At 44.5% G+C, this 16,829-nt stretch overlaps 3 non-coding genes across 3 annotated transcripts; all 3 read left to right on the top strand.

Annotated features, from left to right (window-relative positions):
- The first annotated feature begins 4,083 nt into the window (after window positions 1-4,083).
- Window positions 4,084-4,190, top strand: LOC138567976 (U6 spliceosomal RNA). The gene has a single exon (XR_011302353.1). It is a non-coding gene; the product is annotated as a U6 spliceosomal RNA (small nuclear RNA).
- Window positions 4,191-9,557: 5,367 nt separating this feature from the next.
- LOC138567975 (U6 spliceosomal RNA) lies at window positions 9,558-9,664 on the top strand. Its single transcript, XR_011302352.1, has one exon. It is a non-coding gene; the product is annotated as a U6 spliceosomal RNA (small nuclear RNA).
- Window positions 9,665-15,022: 5,358 nt separating this feature from the next.
- Window positions 15,023-15,129, top strand: LOC138567974 (U6 spliceosomal RNA). The gene has a single exon (XR_011302351.1). It is a non-coding gene; the product is annotated as a U6 spliceosomal RNA (small nuclear RNA).
- The last annotated feature ends 1,700 nt before the right edge of the window (window positions 15,130-16,829 follow it).

Here is a 16,829-nt window from a genome sequence, read left to right as displayed (position 1 = left end):
CCTCACCTTTTCACTGCTTTCTGTAGCGGTAATGCTTTTGCAGAAGGGGCCTGTACAAGTGATTTTGTTCTGCGCTGTGCGAAAGTCACATTTATCCACTGACATTAACCAAATTACTTGCGCTGTTCAACGCACATACATGCATAGAAATCATGTTATGTTTTTTGGGGAAGGTCTAGAGGGTCCTGCTGATGATTTATTAAGCTGTCTGCTACTCTTGCTTTTACATAGTCTTCCCTGCCCAGGCATGTTTAAGGCATACTGTATGTCCCTCCATTACAATGAAAACTCTGTTGAAAGCACAGAGGTACATAGGAATGGATCTGTTAAGAAATGAAACAAAAAGTCTGGAAAAATGTCGAAACGGGTAGGATTTGGGCTTACAATTAACTGACTCACAGTCAGATGTGCTATCCCCTGACCCACTGATCCCCTTTCCTTTTGTGTAATCCTTTTGTTCTCAGTAGGGTTTTCCAAAGTGGCTTTCAAATAAAAGATCCTAGACCTGCATTTTGTGGCACACATGCCTCATATCCCGTTGCTCTTGATAAACTCACATCATCTCCCACCAATACAAGCTGTAAAAGATTTTCAGGGCTTAGCCAAGCAAACTAGACGCAGGTCGAAGGTTGAGCAATCCTTTAATCAGCAGCAAAGTTAACATTGAAATCAGCCTCAGAATCTCTTAAAGGATGGGCCAACATCTGTTGCTGGCAGCGTGCAAAGGGGCAGCCTGGGTGCTGACACCTTAAGCCATCTCCTGTTCTTGCCTTGTCCTTGATCCAGCCATGGGCCCACATACACTCAGAGGTACAGAGTGTTTCTCATGTCTATGGGTCTGCTGTGATGCTCTCACGCTTGCATCACCCAGCCATCGTGATGGGGAGGGGGTGTCGATTTGCAAGCACCCTTGAGCATGAATCTTTAAATATAATTGGCATTAAACCAAACCCTTTAGGACCAGATCAATAAAGCAGCAAAGAATGCTGATGTATTGCTGTTTGCCGCTTAATTCCATACCATCCGACATCTAAATGGTGTTTGGTCAAACGTTTGCCATATCAAATGTCCTTATGTCAAAGAGCAGAAAGTCCAGAGGTCCTAATCAATGGTTTGGTTGGCTCTCCCTTTGCGCTTGCCTTAAGGCGTCAGCACCAGAGGCTGTCCGATTGCGCCCTGCAAGCAACCAATGTTGGCCCATCCTTTAAGAGATTCTGAGGCTGATTTCAATGTTAATTTTGCTGCTGGTTTAAGGATTGCTCAACCTTCGGCCCACGTCTAATTTCCTTGGCTATGCCCTTGAAATATTTTACAGATTGTATTGGTGGGAGATGACGTGGGTTTATCAAGAGCAACGGGATATGAGGCATGTGGGCCATAAAAAACAGGTCTAGGATCTTTTGTATAAGAAAGTCTCTTTAAGTAGGGAACTTTGGACAACACTGCTGAGAGGAAAAGGATTACACAAAAGGCAAGGGGGTCAGTGGGTCAAGGGATAGCACATCTGACTGTGAGTCAGTTTATTGTAAGTCCAAATCCTACCTGTTTCAACATTTTTCCAGGCTTTTTGTTTCATTTCTTAACAGATCCATTCCTATGTGCCTCAGCAACCCATGTACTAATATTGGAATGAAAATGGGAAAATTGAATTTGACCCTGCTTCAAAGGATGACACGCACATTCGTAAAGCATTCACTATTTTTGGCACACGACAGGACAAAAACTTTCTTAATCTGCAAGTCTTTATTTTTGAATACATCTTTTTTAATGAAGATTGAAATTGTATGTTCATTCATTTTACACGACAACACAATACATTTTGCGCCAAATTCAACACTAATGACTCTGGAGCCTTTTACTTGTGAGTCCTATTGACTGAATGAACAGCCCCATCCCCTTCAATTTCTTGACTTGTACTTTTAGAAGTGGCACGCTGCTTTTGTTTTTTTATCCCATTCTACCAAACTCAGTATTAACACTTTCCCCCTTGTTGTGCACTCCAGCGTAAACTGCTTTAAGGTGCTATTTGCAAACATCGCTCTGAACTACAGCTTTACTTGCTTCTAGGCCTTAATCTTTAATTGGGGCTGAGCAGTGTACTCCGGATTTGGCTGCTTTTAGTTGGTTGATTTCTTTTTTGATTTCTGTAACTTTCAAACAGTCCCATTGTGAAATACCATTGTCACAATGTGATGCAGTGCAGGAACACTTAAAATTAATGGTAGGGAGAGGGAGCGGGGGTTGTGGGGGATGGGAAGGAGGGAGGGAGGGAGGAGAGAGAGAGACAGAGAGAGAGAGAAAACAATTAAAAGCCTAAAATCTTTGCCATGCAAACACATAGCCCCCGAATACCATATTTTCTTTATGTGGAAAGGGGCTCTGTGGCTGGTATGGCAGCCTGTTGATGCTTTGTTGAGTTGTTTGGAACGTGCATGGAAGGAGACCTGAAGCACTCCCGACCAGGTTGCATGCCTCCAAGTTACTGAAATCCCACAGACCTCCTCCCTGTGCCACAAAGTTCTGGGCGCTGAGCTCTGCAGTTGTTCCCCACAAGTTGCCAAGCACCCCAGATTTACTAGTTACTACTACCCCACCTCGACCACTATATTTTCCCCAGATACTTGCTACTGTGGAGTAAGCAGGGCTAAGAAAGAGGGAGAGGGGGTTTGCCTATGCAAATCATCTGCCAGTTTGCTTCCTGCGAGGTCATTCCATCTCACCAGCTGACACCTGGGCAGCGGCAGGTAATTTGGAGAACAGACATATATGGACAGGCCACAAAGCAAAGGCTGAGCCGTTGATTGAGGATCCCTTTTGCCATGTCTCCCTAAGTTACCGAGGACCAGAAAATTCCACCCTCAGCTCTCATAGAGAGGTCCTTGGCCGATCGTAGCCGATCAGAGGAGTGAAGTGTCGGAGGTGACTGTACACTGCCTCACCTGCCCTGCTTTCTACAGTGGTAATGCTTTTGCAGAAGGGGCCTGTACAAGAGATTTTGTTCTGCACTGTGGGAAAGTGACATTTATCCACTGACATTAACCAAACTACTTGCGCTGTTCAATGCACATGTATGCAGAGAAATCATTTTATGTTTTTTGGGGAAGGTCTAGAGGGTCCTGCTGGTGATTCTTTTAAGCTGTCTGCTACTCTTGCTTTTACATAGAGTCTTCCCTGCCCAGGAAGGTATACTGTATGTCCCTCCCTTACAATGAAAACTCTGTTCAAAGCACAGAGGTACATAGGAATGGATCTGTTAAGAAATGAGACAAAAAGCCTGGAAAATTTCAAAGCAGGTAGCATTTGGACTTACAATAAACTGACTCACAGTCAAATGTGCTATCATTTGACCCACTGAACCCCTTACCTTTTGTGTCATACTTTTGCTCTCAGTGGGGTTGCCCAAAGTTCCCTTCTTAAAGCGGCTTTCTTTTAAAAAATCCTAGACCTGCTTTTTGTGGCACACATGCCTCATATCCCGTTGCAGTTGATAAAGTCACATCATCTCCCACCAGTACAAGCTGTACAAGATTTCCAGGGCTTATCCTTGCAATCTAGACGTGGGTCGAAGGTTGAGCAATCCTTAAATCAGCTGCAAAGTTAAAATTGAAATCAGCCTGAGAATCCTTTAAAGGATGGTCCAACATCTGTTGCTTACAGGGCTCAATCGGACAGCCTCTGGTGCTGACGCTTTAAGCCACCTCCTGTTCTTGCCTTGTCCTTGTTACAGCCATGGGCCCACATACACTCAGAGGTACAGAGTTTTTCTCATGTCTATGGGTCTGTTGTGATGCTCTCAGGCTTGCATCAGCCAGCCATTGTGATGGGGAGGGGGTGTCATTTTGCAAGCACCCTGGAGCATTAATCTTTATATCTTTAAATATAATTGGCATTAAACTAAAACCCTTTAGGACCAGATCAATACAGCAGCAAAGAATGCTTATTCATTGTTGTTTGCCTCTTCATTTCATATCACCCGCTATCTAAATGGTGTTTGGACTTTCTGCCCTCTGACATAAGGACATTTGGTATGGCAAACCTTTGACCAGAGGTCCTAATCAATGGTTTGATTGACTCTCCCTTTGCGCTTGCTTCTGCAACACATGTACTAATATTGGAATGATAATGGGAAAATTAAATTGGCCCCTGCTCTAAAGGATGACACGCACATTCGTAAAGCATTCACTATTTTAGGCACATGTCTGGACAGAAACTTTCTTAATTTGCAAGTCTTTATTTTTTAATATATCTTTTTTTATTGAAGATTGACATTTTATGTTCATTCATATTACACGACAACACAATACATTTTGCGCCAAATTCAACACTAATGCCTCAGGAGCCTTTTACTTGTGAGTCCTCTTGACTGAATGAACAGCCCTGTCCCCTTCAGTTTCTTGACTTGTACTTTTAGAAGTGGCACGCTTCTTTTTTTTTTTTTTTTTTATCCCATTCTACCAAACTCAGTATTATCACTTTCCTCCTTGTTGTGCACTCCAGCGTAAACTGCTTTAAGGTGCTGTTTGCAAACATCGCTCTGAACCACAGCTTTACTTGCTTCAGGGCCTTAATCTTTAATTGGGGCTGAGCAGTGTACTCCGGATTTGGCTGCTTTTAGTTGGTTGATTTCTTTTTTGATTTCTGTAACTTTCAAAAAGTCCCATTGTGAAATACCATTGTGACAATGTGCTGCAGTGCATGAAAACCTAAAATTAATGGTAGGGAGAGGGAGGGGGGGTAGGGGGGAAGAGAGAGGGCGGGAGGGTGGGAAGGAGTGAGTGAGGGAGGGAGAGAGGGAGGAGAGAGAGACAGAGAGAGAGAAAACAAAGAAAATATGGTATTTGGGGGCTATGTATTTGCATGGAAAAGATTTTGGCCTTTTAATCAAGTGGGAAGGGGCTCTGTGGTTGGTATCCCAGCCTGTTGATGCTTTGTTGAGTTGCTTGGAACATGCAAGGAAGGAGACCTGAAGCACTCCCGACCAGGTTGCATGTCTCCAAGTTACTGAAATCCCACAGACCTCCTCCCTGTGCCACAAAGTCCTGGGCACTGAGCTCTGCAGTTGTTGCCCACAGGTCGCCAAGTGTCCCAGATTTACTTTCTCAGAGTTGCTAGTTACTGCTACCCCACCTCGACCACTATATTTTCCCCAGATACTTGCTACTGTGGAGCAAGCAGGGCTAAGGAGAGGGAGAGGGGGTGTGCCTATGCAAATTATCTGCCAGTGTGCTTCCTGGGAGGTCATTCCATCTCACCAGCTGACACCTGGGCAGCGGCAGGTAATTTGGAGAACAGACATATCCGGACAGGCCACAGAGCAAAGGCTGGGCCGTTGATTGAGGATCCCTTTAGCCATGTCTCCCTAAGTTACTGAGGTCCAGAAAAATTCCACCCTCAGCTCTCATAGAGAGGTCCTTGGCCGATTGTGGCCGATCAGGGCTGTGAAGGGTCAGGGGGGACTGCACACTGCCTCACCTTTTCACTGCTTTCTGTAGCGGTAATGCTTTTGCAGAAGGGGCCTGTACAAGTGATTTTGTTCTGCGCTGTGCGAAAGTCACATTTATCCACTGACATTAACCAAATTACTTGCGCTGTTCAACGCACATACATGCATAGAAATCATGTTATGTTTTTTGGGGAAGGTCTAGAGGGTCCTGCTGATGATTTATTAAGCTGTCTGCTACTCTTGCTTTTACATAGTCTTCCCTGCCCAGGCATGTTTAAGGCATACTGTATGTCCCTCCATTACAATGAAAACTCTGTTGAAAGCACAGAGGTACATAGGAATGGATCTGTTAAGAAATGAAACAAAAAGTCTGGAAAAATGTCGAAACGGGTAGGATTTGGGCTTACAATTAACTGACTCACAGTCAGATGTGCTATCCCCTGACCCACTGATCCCCTTTCCTTTTGTGTAATCCTTTTGTTCTCAGTAGGGTTTTCCAAAGTGGCTTTCAAATAAAAGATCCTAGACCTGCATTTTGTGGCACACATGCCTCATATCCCGTTGCTCTTGATAAACTCACATCATCTCCCACCAATACAAGCTGTAAAAGATTTTCAGGGCTTAGCCAAGCAAACTAGACGCAGGTCGAAGGTTGAGCAATCCTTTAATCAGCAGCAAAGTTAACATTGAAATCAGCCTCAGAATCTCTTAAAGGATGGGCCAACATCTGTTGCTGGCAGCGTGCAAAGGGGCAGCCTGGGTGCTGACACCTTAAGCCATCTCCTGTTCTTGCCTTGTCCTTGATCCAGCCATGGGCCCACATACACTCAGAGGTACAGAGTGTTTCTCATGTCTATGGGTCTGCTGTGATGCTCTCACGCTTGCATCACCCAGCCATCGTGATGGGGAGGGGGTGTCGATTTGCAAGCACCCTTGAGCATGAATCTTTAAATATAATTGGCATTAAACCAAACCCTTTAGGACCAGATCAATAAAGCAGCAAAGAATGCTGATGTATTGCTGTTTGCCGCTTAATTCCATACCATCCGACATCTAAATGGTGTTTGGTCAAACGTTTGCCATATCAAATGTCCTTATGTCAAAGAGCAGAAAGTCCAGAGGTCCTAATCAATGGTTTGGTTGGCTCTCCCTTTGCGCTTGCCTTAAGGCGTCAGCACCAGAGGCTGTCCGATTGCGCCCTGCAAGCAACCAATGTTGGCCCATCCTTTAAGAGATTCTGAGGCTGATTTCAATGTTAATTTTGCTGCTGGTTTAAGGATTGCTCAACCTTCGGCCCACGTCTTATTTCCTTGGCTATGCCCTTGAAATATTTTACAGATTGTATTGGTGGGAGATGACGTGGGTTTATCAAGAGCAACGGGATATGAGGCATGTGGGCCATAAAAAACAGGTCTAGGATCTTTTGTATAAGAAAGTCTCTTTAAGTAGGGAACTTTGGACAACACTGCTGAGAGGAAAAGGATTACACAAAAGGCAAGGGGGTCAGTGGGTCAGTGGGTCAAGGGATAGCACATCTGACTGTGAGTCAGTTTATTGTAAGTCCAAATCCTACCTGTTTCAACATTTTTCCAGGCTTTTTGTTTCATTTCTTAACAGATCCATTCCTATGTGCCTCAGCAACCCATGTACTAATATTGGAATGAAAATGGGAAAATTGAATTTGACCCTGCTTCAAAGGATGACACGCACATTCGTAAAGCATTCACTATTTTTGGCACACGACAGGACAAAAACTTTCTTAATCTGCAAGTCTTTATTTTTGAATACATCTTTTTTAATGAAGATTGAAATTGTATGTTCATTCATTTTACACGACAACACAATACATTTTGCGCCAAATTCAACACTAATGACTCTGGAGCCTTTTACTTGTGAGTCCTATTGACTGAATGAACAGCCCCATCCCCTTCAATTTCTTGACTTGTACTTTTAGAAGTGGCACGCTGCTTTTGTTTTTTTATCCCATTCTACCAAACTCAGTATTAACACTTTCCCCCTTGTTGTGCACTCCAGCGTAAACTGCTTTAAGGTGCTATTTGCAAACATCGCTCTGAACTACAGCTTTACTTGCTTCTAGGCCTTAATCTTTAATTGGGGCTGAGCAGTGTACTCCGGATTTGGCTGCTTTTAGTTGGTTGATTTCTTTTTTGATTTCTGTAACTTTCAAACAGTCCCATTGTGAAATACCATTGTCACAATGTGATGCAGTGCAGGAACACTTAAAATTAATGGTAGGGAGAGGGAGCGGGGGTTGTGGGGGATGGGAAGGAGGGAGGGAGGGAGGAGAGAGAGAGACAGAGAGAGAGAGAAAACAATTAAAAGCCTAAAATCTTTGCCATGCAAACACATAGCCCCCGAATACCATATTTTCTTTATGTGGAAAGGGGCTCTGTGGCTGGTATGGCAGCCTGTTGATGCTTTGTTGAGTTGCTTGGAACGTGCATGGAAGGAGACCTGAAGCACTCCCGACCAGGTTGCATGCCTCCAAGTTACTGAAATCCCACAGACCTCCTCCCTGTGCCACAAAGTTCTGGGCGCTGAGCTCTGCAGTTGTTCCCCACAAGTTGCCAAGCACCCCAGATTTACTAGTTACTACTACCCCACCTCGACCACTATATTTTCCCCAGATACTTGCTACTGTGGAGTAAGCAGGGCTAAGAAAGAGGGAGAGGGGGTTTGCCTATGCAAATCATCTGCCAGTTTGCTTCCTGCGAGGTCATTCCATCTCACCAGCTGACACCTGGGCAGCGGCAGGTAATTTGGAGAACAGACATATATGGACAGGCCACAAAGCAAAGGCTGAGCCGTTGATTGAGGATCCCTTTTGCCATGTCTCCCTAAGTTACCGAGGACCAGAAAATTCCACCCTCAGCTCTCATAGAGAGGTCCTTGGCCGATCGTAGCCGATCAGAGGAGTGAAGTGTCGGAGGTGACTGTACACTGCCTCACCTGCCCTGCTTTCTACAGTGGTAATGCTTTTGCAGAAGGGGCCTGTACAAGAGATTTTGTTCTGCACTGTGGGAAAGTGACATTTATCCACTGACATTAACCAAACTACTTGCGCTGTTCAATGCACATGTATGCAGAGAAATCATTTTATGTTTTTTGGGGAAGGTCTAGAGGGTCCTGCTGGTGATTCTTTTAAGCTGTCTGCTACTCTTGCTTTTACATAGAGTCTTCCCTGCCCAGGAAGGTATACTGTATGTCCCTCCCTTACAATGAAAACTCTGTTCAAAGCACAGAGGTACATAGGAATGGATCTGTTAAGAAATGAGACAAAAAGCCTGTAAAATTTCAAAGCAGGTAGCATTTGGACTTACAATAAACTGACTCACAGTCATATGTGCTATCATTTGACCCACTGAACCCCTTACCTTTTGTGTCATACTTTTGCTCTCAGTGGGGTTGCCCAAAGTTCCCTTCTTAAAGCGGCTTTCTTTTAAAAAATCCTAGACCTGCTTTTTGTGGCACACATGCCTCATATCCCGTTGCAGTTGATAAAGTCACATCATCTCCCACCAGTACAAGCTGTACAAGATTTCCAGGGCTTATCCTTGCAATCTAGACGTGGGTCGAAGGTTGAGCAATCCTTAAATCAGCTGCAAAGTTAAAATTGAAATCAGCCTGAGAATCCTTTAAAGGATGGTCCAACATCTGTTGCTTACAGGGCTCAATCGGACAGCCTCTGGTGCTGACGCTTTAAGCCACCTCCTGTTCTTGCCTTGTCCTTGTTACAGCCATGGGCCCACATACACTCAGAGGTACAGAGTTTTTCTCATGTCTATGGGTCTGTTGTGATGCTCTCAGGCTTGCATCAGCCAGCCATTGTGATGGGGAGGGGGTGTCATTTTGCAAGCACCCTGGAGCATTAATCTTTATATCTTTAAATATAATTGGCATTAAACTAAAACCCTTTAGGACCAGATCAATACAGCAGCAAAGAATGCTTATTCATTGTTGTTTGCCTCTTCATTTCATATCACCCGATATCTAAATGGTGTTTGGACTTTCTGCCCTCTGACATAAGGACATTTGGTATGGCAAACCTTTGACCAGAGGTCCTAATCAATGGTTTGATTGACTCTCCCTTTGCGCTTGCTTCTGCAACACATGTACTAATATTGGAATGATAATGGGAAAATTAAATTGGCCCCTGCTCTAAAGGATGACACGCACATTCGTAAAGCATTCACTATTTTAGGCACATGTCTGGACAGAAACTTTCTTAATTTGCAAGTCTTTATTTTTTAATATATCTTTTTTTATTGAAGATTGACATTTTATGTTCATTCATATTACACGACAACACAATACATTTTGCGCCAAATTCAACACTAATGCCTCAGGAGCCTTTTACTTGTGAGTCCTCTTGACTGAATGAACAGCCCTGTCCCCTTCAGTTTCTTGACTTGTACTTTTAGAAGTGGCACGCTTCTTTTTTTTTTTTTTTTTTATCCCATTCTACCAAACTCAGTATTATCACTTTCCTCCTTGTTGTGCACTCCAGCGTAAACTGCTTTAAGGTGCTGTTTGCAAACATCGCTCTGAACCACAGCTTTACTTGCTTCAGGGCCTTAATCTTTAATTGGGGCTGAGCAGTGTACTCCGGATTTGGCTGCTTTTAGTTGGTTGATTTCTTTTTTGATTTCTGTAACTTTCAAAAAGTCCCATTGTGAAATACCATTGTGACAATGTGCTGCAGTGCATGAAAACCTAAAATTAATGGTAGGGAGAGGGAGGGGGGTAGGGGGGAAGAGAGAGGGCGGGAGGGTGGGAAGGAGTGAGTGAGGGAGGGAGAGAGGGAGGAGAGAGAGACAGAGAGAGAGAAAACAAAGAAAATATGGTATTTGGGGGCTATGTATTTGCATGGAAAAGATTTTGGCCTTTTAATCAAGTGGGAAGGGGCTCTGTGGTTGGTATCCCAGCCTGTTGATGCTTTGTTGAGTTGCTTGGAACATGCAAGGAAGGAGACCTGAAGCACTCCCGACCAGGTTGCATGTCTCCAAGTTACTGAAATCCCACAGACCTCCTCCCTGTGCCACAAAGTCCTGGGCACTGAGCTCTGCAGTTGTTGCCCACAGGTCGCCAAGTGTCCCAGATTTACTTTCTCAGAGTTGCTAGTTACTGCTACCCCACCTCGACCACTATATTTTCCCCAGATACTTGCTACTGTGGAGCAAGCAGGGCTAAGGAGAGGGAGAGGGGGTGTGCCTATGCAAATTATCTGCCAGTGTGCTTCCTGGGAGGTCATTCCATCTCACCAGCTGACACCTGGGCAGCGGCAGGTAATTTGGAGAACAGACATATCCGGACAGGCCACAGAGCAAAGGCTGGGCCGTTGATTGAGGATCCCTTTAGCCATGTCTCCCTAAGTTACTGAGGTCCAGAAAAATTCCACCCTCAGCTCTCATAGAGAGGTCCTTGGCCGATCGTGGCCGATCAGGGCTGTGAAGGGTCAGGGGGGACTGCACACTGCCTCACCTTTTCACTGCTTTCTGTAGCGGTAATGCTTTTGCAGAAGGGGCCTGTACAAGTGATTTTGTTCTGCGCTGTGCGAAAGTCACATTTATCCACTGACATTAACCAAATTACTTGCGCTGTTCAACGCACATACATGCATAGAAATCATGTTATGTTTTTTGGGGAAGGTCTAGAGGGTCCTGCTGATGATTTATTAAGCTGTCTGCTACTCTTGCTTTTACATAGTCTTCCCTGCCCAGGCATGTTTAAGGCATACTGTATGTCCCTCCATTACAATGAAAACTCTGTTGAAAGCACAGAGGTACATAGGAATGGATCTGTTAAGAAATGAAACAAAAAGTCTGGAAAAATGTCGAAACGGGTAGGATTTGGGCTTACAATTAACTGACTCACAGTCAGATGTGCTATCCCCTGACCCACTGATCCCCTTTCCTTTTGTGTAATCCTTTTGTTCTCAGTAGGGTTTTCCAAAGTGGCTTTCAAATAAAAGATCCTAGACCTGCATTTTGTGGCACACATGCCTCATATCCCGTTGCTCTTGATAAACTCACATCATCTCCCACCAATACAAGCTGTAAAAGATTTTCAGGGCTTAGCCAAGCAAACTAGACGCAGGTCGAAGGTTGAGCAATCCTTTAATCAGCAGCAAAGTTAACATTGAAATCAGCCTCAGAATCTCTTAAAGGATGGGCCAACATCTGTTGCTGGCAGCGTGCAAAGGGGCAGCCTGGGTGCTGACACCTTAAGCCATCTCCTGTTCTTGCCTTGTCCTTGATCCAGCCATGGGCCCACATACACTCAGAGGTACAGAGTGTTTCTCATGTCTATGGGTCTGCTGTGATGCTCTCACGCTTGCATCACCCAGCCATCGTGATGGGGAGGGGGTGTCGATTTGCAAGCACCCTTGAGCATGAATCTTTAAATATAATTGGCATTAAACCAAACCCTTTAGGACCAGATCAATAAAGCAGCAAAGAATGCTGATGTATTGCTGTTTGCCGCTTAATTCCATACCATCCGACATCTAAATGGTGTTTGGTCAAACGTTTGCCATATCAAATGTCCTTATGTCAAAGAGCAGAAAGTCCAGAGGTCCTAATCAATGGTTTGGTTGGCTCTCCCTTTGCGCTTGCCTTAAGGCGTCAGCACCAGAGGCTGTCCGATTGCGCCCTGCAAGCAACCAATGTTGGCCCATCCTTTAAGAGATTCTGAGGCTGATTTCAATGTTAATTTTGCTGCTGGTTTAAGGATTGCTCAACCTTCGGCCCACGTCTAATTTCCTTGGCTATGCCCTTGAAATATTTTACAGATTGTATTGGTGGGAGATGACGTGGGTTTATCAAGAGCAACGGGATATGAGGCATGTGGGCCATAAAAAACAGGTCTAGGATCTTTTGTATAAGAAAGTCTCTTTAAGTAGGGAACTTTGGACAACACTGCTGAGAGGAAAAGGATTACACAAAAGGCAAGGGGGTCAGTGGGTCAAGGGATAGCACATCTGACTGTGAGTCAGTTTATTGTAAGTCCAAATCCTACCTGTTTCAACATTTTTCCAGGCTTTTTGTTTCATTTCTTAACAGATCCATTCCTATGTGCCTCAGCAACCCATGTACTAATATTGGAATGAAAATGGGAAAATTGAATTTGACCCTGCTTCAAAGGATGACACGCACATTCGTAAAGCATTCACTATTTTTGGCACACGACAGGACAAAAACTTTCTTAATCTGCAAGTCTTTATTTTTGAATACATCTTTTTTAATGAAGATTGAAATTGTATGTTCATTCATTTTACACGACAACACAATACATTTTGCGCCAAATTCAACACTAATGACTCTGGAGCCTTTTACTTGTGAGTCCTATTGACTGAATGAACAGCCCCATCCCCTTCAATTTCTTGACTTGTACTTTTAGAAGTGGCACGCTGCTTTTGTTTTTTTATCCCATTCTACCAAACTCAGTATTAACACTTTCCCCCTTGTTGTGCACTCCAGCGTAAACTGCTTTAAGGTGCTATTTGCAAACATCGCTCTGAACTACAGCTTTACTTGCTTCTAGGCCTTAATCTTTAATTGGGGCTGAGCAGTGTACTCCGGATTTGGCTGCTTTTAGTTGGTTGATTTCTTTTTTGATTTCTGTAACTTTCAAACAGTCCCATTGTGAAATACCATTGTCACAATGTGATGCAGTGCAGGAACACTTAAAATTAATGGTAGGGAGAGGGAGCGGGGGTTGTGGGGGATGGGAAGGAGGGAGGGAGGGAGGAGAGAGAGAGACAGAGAGAGAGAGAAAACAATTAAAAGCCTAAAATCTTTGCCATGCAAACACATAGCCCCCGAATACCATATTTTCTTTATGTGGAAAGGGGCTCTGTGGCTGGTATGGCAGCCTGTTGATGCTTTGTTGAGTTGCTTGGAACGTGCATGGAAGGAGACCTGAAGCACTCCCGACCAGGTTGCATGCCTCCAAGTTACTGAAATCCCACAGACCTCCTCCCTGTGCCACAAAGTTCTGGGCGCTGAGCTCTGCAGTTGTTCCCCACAAGTTGCCAAGCACCCCAGATTTACTAGTTACTACTACCCCACCTCGACCACTATATTTTCCCCAGATACTTGCTACTGTGGAGTAAGCAGGGCTAAGAAAGAGGGAGAGGGGGTTTGCCTATGCAAATCATCTGCCAGTTTGCTTCCTGCGAGGTCATTCCATCTCACCAGCTGACACCTGGGCAGCGGCAGGTAATTTGGAGAACAGACATATATGGACAGGCCACAAAGCAAAGGCTGAGCCGTTGATTGAGGATCCCTTTTGCCATGTCTCCCTAAGTTACCGAGGACCAGAAAATTCCACCCTCAGCTCTCATAGAGAGGTCCTTGGCCGATCGTAGCCGATCAGAGGAGTGAAGTGTCGGAGGTGACTGTACACTGCCTCACCTGCCCTGCTTTCTACAGTGGTAATGCTTTTGCAGAAGGGGCCTGTACAAGAGATTTTGTTCTGCACTGTGGGAAAGTGACATTTATCCACTGACATTAACCAAACTACTTGCGCTGTTCAATGCACATGTATGCAGAGAAATCATTTTATGTTTTTTGGGGAAGGTCTAGAGGGTCCTGCTGGTGATTCTTTTAAGCTGTCTGCTACTCTTGCTTTTACATACAGTATACCTTCCTGGGCAGGGAAGACTCTATGTCCCTCCCTTACAATGAAAACTCTGTTCAAAGCACAGAGGTACATAGGAATGGATCTGTTAAGAAATGAGACAAAAAGCCTGGAAAATTTCAAAGCAGGTAGCATTTGGACTTACAATAAACTGACTCACAGTCATATGTGCTATCATTTGACCCACTGAACCCCTTACCTTTTGTGTCATACTTTTGCTCTCAGTGGGGTTGCCCAAAGTTCCCTTCTTAAAGCGGCTTTCTTTTAAAAAATCCTAGACCTGCTTTTTGTGGCACACATGCCTCATATCCCGTTGCAGTTGATAAAGTCACATCATCTCCCACCAGTACAAGCTGTACAAGATTTCCAGGGCTTATCCTTGCAATCTAGACGTGGGTCGAAGGTTGAGCAATCCTTAAATCAGCTGCAAAGTTAAAATTGAAATCAGCCTGAGAATCCTTTAAAGGATGGTCCAACATCTGTTGCTTACAGGGCTCAATCGGACAGCCTCTGGTGCTGACGCTTTAAGCCACCTCCTGTTCTTGCCTTGTCCTTGTTACAGCCATGGGCCCACATACACTCAGAGGTACAGAGTTTTTCTCATGTCTATGGGTCTGTTGTGATGCTCTCAGGCTTGCATCAGCCAGCCATTGTGATGGGGAGGGGGTGTCATTTTGCAAGCACCCTGGAGCATTAATCTTTATATCTTTAAATATAATTGGCATTAAACTAAAACCCTTTAGGACCAGATCAATACAGCAGCAAAGAATGCTTATTCATTGTTGTTTGCCTCTTCATTTCATATCACCCGATATCTAAATGGTGTTTGGACTTTCTGCCCTCTGACATAAGGACATTTGGTATGGCAAACCTTTGACCAGAGGTCCTAATCAATGGTTTGATTGACTCTCCCTTTGCGCTTGCTTCTGCAACACATGTACTAATATTGGAATGATAATGGGAAAATTAAATTGGCCCCTGCTCTAAAGGATGACACGCACATTCGTAAAGCATTCACTATTTTAGGCACATGTCTGGACAGAAACTTTCTTAATTTGCAAGTCTTTATTTTTTAATATATCTTTTTTTATTGAAGATTGACATTTTATGTTCATTCATATTACACGACAACACAATACATTTTGCGCCAAATTCAACACTAATGCCTCAGGAGCCTTTTACTTGTGAGTCCTCTTGACTGAATGAACAGCCCTGTCCCCTTCAGTTTCTTGACTTGTACTTTTAGAAGTGGCACGCTTCTTTTTTTTTTTTTTTTTTATCCCATTCTACCAAACTCAGTATTATCACTTTCCTCCTTGTTGTGCACTCCAGCGTAAACTGCTTTAAGGTGCTGTTTGCAAACATCGCTCTGAACCACAGCTTTACTTGCTTCAGGGCCTTAATCTTTAATTGGGGCTGAGCAGTGTACTCCGGATTTGGCTGCTTTTAGTTGGTTGATTTCTTTTTTGATTTCTGTAACTTTCAAAAAGTCCCATTGTGAAATACCATTGTGACAATGTGCTGCAGTGCATGAAAACCTAAAATTAATGGTAGGGAGAGGGAGGGGGGGTAGGGGGGAAGAGAGAGGGCGGGAGGGTGGGAAGGAGTGAGTGAGGGAGGGAGAGAGGGAGGAGAGAGAGACAGAGAGAGAGAAAACAAAGAAAATATGGTATTTGGGGGCTATGTATTTGCATGGAAAAGATTTTGGCCTTTTAATCAAGTGGGAAGGGGCTCTGTGGTTGGTATCCCAGCCTGTTGATGCTTTGTTGAGTTGCTTGGAACATGCAAGGAAGGAGACCTGAAGCACTCCCGACCAGGTTGCATGTCTCCAAGTTACTGAAATCCCACAGACCTCCTCCCTGTGCCACAAAGTCCTGGGCACTGAGCTCTGCAGTTGTTGCCCACAGGTCGCCAAGTGTCCCAGATTTACTTTCTCAGAGTTGCTAGTTACTGCTACCCCACCTCGACCACTATATTTTCCCCAGATACTTGCTACTGTGGAGCAAGCAGGGCTAAGGAGAGGGAGAGGGGGTGTGCCTATGCAAATTATCTGCCAGTGTGCTTCCTGGGAGGTCATTCCATCTCACCAGCTGACACCTGGGCAGCGGCAGGTAATTTGGAGAACAGACATATCCGGACAGGCCACAGAGCAAAGGCTGGGCCGTTGATTGAGGATCCCTTTAGCCATGTCTCCCTAAGTTACTGAGGTCCAGAAAAATTCCACCCTCAGCTCTCATAGAGAGGTCCTTGGCCGATCGTGGCCGATCAGGGCTGTGAAGGGTCAGGGGGGACTGCACACTGCCTCACCTTTTCACTGCTTTCTGTAGCGGTAATGCTTTTGCAGAAGGGGCCTGTACAAGTGATTTTGTTCTGCGCTGTGCGAAAGTCACATTTATCCACTGACATTAACCAAATTACTTGCGCTGTTCAACGCACATACATGCATAGAAATCATGTTATGTTTTTTGGGGAAGGTCTAGAGGGTCCTGCTGATGATTTATTAAGCTGTCTGCTACTCTTGCTTTTACATAGTCTTCCCTGCCCAGGCATGTTTAAGGCATACTGTATGTCCCTCCATTACAATGAAAACTCTGTTGAAAGCACAGAGGTACATAGGAATGGATCTGTTAAGAAATGAAACAAAAAGTCTGGAAAAATGTCGAAACGGGTAGGATTTGGGCTTACAATTAACTGACTCACAGTCAGATGTGCTATCCCCTGACCC

The sequence above is a fragment of the Ambystoma mexicanum genome, chromosome 2p (genome assembly GCF_040938575.1).
Source record: "Ambystoma mexicanum isolate Mex_15411 chromosome 2p, UKY_AmexF1_1, whole genome shotgun sequence".
Taxonomy (NCBI): Eukaryota; Metazoa; Chordata; class Amphibia; order Caudata; family Ambystomatidae; genus Ambystoma; species Ambystoma mexicanum.
This window is presented reverse-complemented; position numbering and strand designations above follow the sequence as displayed.